The sequence below is a fragment of the Halyomorpha halys genome, unplaced genomic scaffold (genome assembly GCF_000696795.3).
Source record: "Halyomorpha halys isolate HHAL.00 unplaced genomic scaffold, Hhal_1.1 Scaffold62.1, whole genome shotgun sequence".
Taxonomy (NCBI): Eukaryota; Metazoa; Arthropoda; class Insecta; order Hemiptera; family Pentatomidae; genus Halyomorpha; species Halyomorpha halys.
Genome location: NW_027116333.1, coordinates 935635 through 942058, shown reverse-complemented (window position 1 = coordinate 942058; position 6424 = coordinate 935635).

Here is a 6424-nt window from a genome sequence, read left to right as displayed (position 1 = left end):
TTCAATTAAGTAATCAAAAATTGTGGTGAGATAACTGCATTTTTTCTCCTCTTGGGCTCTTGTACTAATAGTTTTAGAAAACTAACAAATATATTAAACGAACTTTGAATTCAAAAGAATACTATTAACCCTAACTCACTGTTAATTACTCACATCTATTCATCAACTGTAATCAATTTGAAACGAGCTGTTTCATAAAGAAAAACTAATCAAACCGAAATAGTTGAATCAAACATCAAAGTAAGTCATGCGATCTTTCTACACTCGAGTATGGAACAGAACTAACTGTTTACTCTAAGGCCTAGTCAATCAGGTGCCTTTTCTACTCCTTAATATTAAAGGCATATCACAGCTGGTTATTTAGGTACTAACCATCACCAGTACACTTGGAATATCATCTCATTTTATGACACTCCACATACGTCATCAATTGACTAAACAAATTATGATTACGAACTGTTTATATTTTTTATCCTCGCTTTCCAATTGCATTATAATTATTTTTATTAAAAAAATCAGGTGCACGATTATTGATTTCTATTAGAAGTTCAATAACTCTAATTAATAAAAGCACAGAGCGCTTCATCTAATGACCAAGCTATATAGTTTGTTTTATTTTCTATTTATCATTCCTTATTATTCTATATATATTTGATAATATTGTTAAAAATTATTATTTGTCCCATTGGTTTCCTGTCAATCTTAATCTTTCAGAGCTCTTCTGGGTCTTATATTGACAATGGTCTTTATCTTAATTTATTTTTCGCCAATCTTTGCCACTTCATATTTTCGAATCAAGCTTGGCCAAAATAATTATCTTCCACCTCTAGATCGTATTTTTTTTTAGCCATCATTCATTGGAATTCTACTTTTTTGAACCAAGCTTGGTCAAATTAATTATTTTCCTCCTAGATGATCAGTAACTCTCAATCTTTTAGAGCTCTTAGTGGTCTTCACTAATCACGCTTAGATTGTATTTTATTTTTTTGTCACCACTAATTGCCATTTTACATTTTTGACCAAGCTTGGCCAAAATAAATATTTTCCTTCTAAATGCTCAGTAGTCATTATTAAAATGGCTGTGGGTATTTAAGAGGAAAGCTGCTGTACTTATATCGGGATTCTCGATTGAAGATCTGTTGTATACCCTGGTGTGGGAAAATGTGAAGGCTAAAAACGACAGCCGACTGGTCTAACAGAAAGCTCTGAAAAAGCCAAGCTAAGAGTGGTAGATAAATGTTTTGCTCGTAGACAATGCTTTAAGCCCTACAACATAATTTAGTCACAACGAAGATTGTGAAATCATAAACTTCTAGTCTAGCCTCATTCAGATTTGACTATCCAAAACTTTCCGATCCAATCGAGTTCCCGGCATCCGTAGTTTCTCGCGCTACAACAAACTCGCGAGTTTTGTAGAAACTACGAGTCAACTGGGATGAACTTCCGATATCAAAAGTGAGTGGCACCAGTCCACTTGATGGAACATACTCGACCATAATATGCATTATGATCATTATGCATAATTGGAGTATTAGGAATGCTTTGTTGAGGTTTTGAGGCTTCAGGACGCTTCCAATAGCAGGAACGCTACTGCCGGATATCTCCATGCTAAACGTCTCGACTAGAAGGTAAATGATTGGCTGGTGAAATACTTCGTGGTCCCTCGTCTTGAGCTTTCGGGATATCCATTCCTAACTGGGCATTTGTCCACCAGTGGAGTACACAGTGGATGTACTACTATCCAATATAGTGGAGGCTTGGCTGTGGATCATGGGTAGGCCATTGAAAACCCCTTTAAGCCCAATCACGTTTCAAAAATTCTGGAAGACATCAATATTGACGGTTGGCTATACCAAGGAAATTCTTGCTAACCTTAACCTCACTTTTCGAGGAGGCTTCAATCGAGCAGTTCACAAGCAAAACTGTTCACTCTTCAGTCAAATAGCAGTCGAGGAACATGCCATAGCGCAAATAAGAGGAGTTCATGGCGCTCAGACAGCTCACCTTTCCAGAGCGCTATCCTTCAATCAGAAGAGTAACGTCAGTTATCACCTTTTGTCAACTCCCCGAGTATTGTCAGGATGGGCGACAAATTAGACATACCTTAAAGTAAACTTCACGGTGTTTATTCATGTCCTAGGACAACTGACTCCCAGAGATGAAGTGTTCACTGCAGACGTATCAGCTGAAGTTTTTTGAAATTTCATAACGCCCATCTATTCCAAAAAATGAAAGAATCTATCAGAATACCATATATTTTATTAAATGGTTCTATAATATTTAATTGCAGGATTATCCATACAAATTAAAATAGCATATCAATTATCTTAAATAATATTATCGTAAAAACACTATATTTTTTTAATAATTAATTTCACCCTAATTTGTTATTGTATTTTTTTTACGGACATTTTTTTACGAATAATATTGTATTGAAAATTTGTAGGCTTTAGAGAATAGAATGAATAGAGATTCTTTTGGTAGTGAAGTCAAAATTGTAAGCTTTTCTACTTTGTGTATATTTGAATTGCTGGGGGAAATCCAACACCCTTAAAAGACAAAACCGTTTCATAATTTACTTTCCCGTATGAATAATTTATAAATTGAGACATCATCGTCATGACAGGCCGTTTGATCATTTGATTTCGGCCCGTTGAGGAAATTCAACAGTTAAGATAAGGATGTCTAACGGAAAAGTGAATTCTTAAACAATATTTTGTAAATTATCTTGGTTTCTTAACCTGTTATTAAAAATCGGACAGGGGATTCTCTTCTTTTTTACAAACCTGTACTTCCTCTTCATGGCAGGACGAGGAAGGATTGATGGTCTAGGTCGACCAGGCTGCAAATATATATATATATTATTATGCGTTCTATAATAAATTAAAAATCATCACTTTGTTGATAATAATTTTACAACAAATGGATCTAGACTATTCACAAGACATAGTGCAAGAGAAATTTAAATGAAATTTATTTCCATAAGCATTTACTGATTTTTAATTTCAATTTTATTATAAATAAATCAGGAATTTACCAATTCTTTCTTCTCACTATCATTAAGTGGAGATGACGATGAGTCGTCTTTATCCCACACTACAACTTCTGAGATCTGGTTTTCCACAGTCCGCCATTTCAATGACCTTGTTGTCAATTTCTGCAAGAAATTAAATTATATTAAAAGTCTAAGTAGTATTTATTTGAATTGCTATGGGAAGCCCAACTAGAATTTCTGTTTTTCTTTTTTTTTAATTTATAGAATTTGTTTATAGGCATAATCTTTCCCACCAATTTTATTTGTTATATTGTACAGTAGCTTCTCCATCTAGAATAGAATTAAATATTGATAATTAGTATAAAAGTTTAAATTAGGAACTTACCAATTCTTTCTTCTCACTGCCATTAAGTGGAGATGATGTTGAGTCGTCTTCATCCCACTCTGCAACTGAAACCTCTGGGATTTGGTTTCCTTTTTGTTCACCACAGTCAGTCATTGCAATGACCCTGTTGTCAATTTCTGCAAGATATTAAATTAGATTAGAATTCAATTTGAGATAATTTTCTGTATACATATGAATCGCTGGGGTAAATCCAACAATCTTAAATGAAAAAATCGTTTCAATTTCTCGTAAGAATAATATTAATTGAGGCATCATCGGCATGATAGGCCGTTTAGTCATTTGATTTCGGCCCTTCGAGAATATTAAGAAGTTATTAAACAATATTTTTATTTTCTGTTATTCGATGTTTCATGCTGTTTACGCAAAAAGGTTCTTATTTTTTGGCAGATTAATACAGTCAGGATGCGTCGGATCAAATCTTTACCAGATATAAATTCGTCTAAAAATTTAATTCGCAAACAGATTCCATAAAAAGTGAACAAAAAAGTATCCCATTATTTTAAAATTCCAAAGTTAGGAGAGCTGGAGGGGAAATAGAGATGTAGGAAGATTAACAATCCCTCAAAAGATATATGACAAGCCTCTAAAACAAAATGAAGACAGGGTCAAGTACAGGACACTCTTGCTGTATACTCTGGCTTAGCCTTTATAATGCAAGCAGAGGTGTGTCGGTAGGAGAGTTTACATATGCTGATCCAAAGGAAAAAATTCTCGATTATTTTGGACTTCATGAGTTTTGTGGTTGGATAAAACATATTTTGATGTTTAGTTTTCATTAGTTATATTGTCAATATTTTTATTTATCCATTTATAATTTAACCCTACTATGATATGGCTTGAGATTGTAACAGATGTATTTACGATAGGTCTATCTGACCCAAAATGAATTTATTCTCTGTTTTTCGTTTAATTAGTAACATTATATTTATTTCTATTAATAATAAAATCATAAAATATTTATTAATGGAAATTATCGTGGCTTTTATAAAAAAATCACGAAATTAATAATTTAAAAAAATAACTAAAATGATTAATCAGGTAACATTAATTTTGACATTTTAAAAAAAATTCTTTATTATCACAATTCTTGAAAAATATATAATACAATACAAGATATAAGTAAGCATTGGGTTGTTTCAGAAAGTGCAAGATAAACACTTATAAGTAGGAATAATAAAAATAAATTCAGAAGCCATTAAGTAATTACATTAGGTGCTATAGGAACTTTCATTTCTTTTTCTAATCCAACAAACTATATCTGAATAATGAAAATTATAAACAGAAATTATAAAACATAATGTCTCCATTGAAATCCAAAAAAAAAAAAAAAAGAAGAAGAAGAAGAAAATATATAGAAAGCGCCTGATTGAGAACAAGATATTGGATCACCACCTAAGATATAAATCCATTATATATAATGCAATTTTATAATTCTGATACATTTATAATACGACTTTTTGACATTATTAGTCTAGGAATTTGTATATTTGTCAATCCATTTTCGTTAAAACATAATATGTTTCACGACTTCTTCTTCTTTCTCTTCCTCCTTAGTGCCTTTCAGCGTGGATGTGCCTCTGTCCAAGCAAACCAAGTCACTCGATCCCGAGCCTGCAACCTCATGGTACCCAGTTTTTCCCTCTTTTCTCTCCCACTCTAGAGATGTAGTCCTTCCATTGCATTTTGGGTCTCCCTCTTGGGCGTTTTCCTGTTGGTCTGGCCTCAAAATATTTTCTTGGATCCCTGTCTTCACTCATCCAACAAAGATATCCAAACCATCTGAGTTGTCTCTTTTGAATGGTATCCTTTATGGAGAGAGTTCTAACATCCTGTCCTCTCATTTCGTATGCGATCCCTCCTAGTTCGGCCTGCCTCTTTCCGTAGGTTTCTCATTTCCATTGAAGTGACTCTGCTTAAGTGCTTATCAAGTGGTACCCAGGTTTCACTTCCGTAAAGGAGGGTAGGTAGGTGTATAGCCTTGAAGATCTGTACTTTAACGTTCTTCTCTACCTTCATTTTCCCTATAACTGCGTTGCAGAGGTGTTAGTATATTGCATTTGCCTTCTTTATCCTATTGGATATCTCTTGGTCTACCTTTCCATTCGTGCTGATCACTGTTCCTAGGTAAGTGTACTCATCCACCATTTCTATTGGTTCACCTTTACAATGTATTTCAATGGTTTCTTGTTCCCGGCCTATATGCATTATTTTGTTTTTCCTGACATTGATGGTCATTCCCTTTCTTTCCAGCACAGCTTCCCATTCATGAGGTATAGTCTCATATAACAGATACCCCTAACTATATACAATGTTTTCAATAAACCAAAATAAGTAGATTAAAATAATAATACTTAACAAAAGATAAAAGAAACGTTAATAACAAAAAAAATTACATTTATGGACTTAACAGCATAAATAATTGACTTCTAATGGGGAAAAAAAAGAAGTGAATTCAAGAAAAAGATGAAGAAAAAAAAAAAAGAAATTATGGGGGTGACGTTGTAACGCGCCTGTCTGTCAATCCATTAATTGCGAGTTCGAGCCCGGCCCTATCCGGGATTTTTTCAAGCATAAAATTATGCTATACTCACTCACAATCTCCCCCTGGGCATTTGTGAGGCCCGTTAGCCAATGGGTGGCACTCACAAAAATATTCGTGGGAGTGACGGACCCACATAAGGAAACGCGAGCTGTATTTCTTTAGTACATCGCGCGAAGCCTTGGACCTGCCAGGTCTGTCGCGCCAATGAAAAAGATAAAATAAAAGTTTAGAGTGACAATAACAGAACTGATAAATATCAAATTTATAACAGGATGTCCTGCAGCAAACTGGGCTTCAATCTTCGGGTTGTGGTTGAGTTTCCCAAGTTCTAGGTCACTCCTCCTTTAACGGGAGTGACCTTTTTTTTATGTAATTGTTTCTATTTGTAATTCACGATGTAATTGGCTATTTCATACAAACCAAGGAACATACACGGCAATTCTGAATTTATTTTGAAAAGATTCTATTCTTTTCCTTTTCG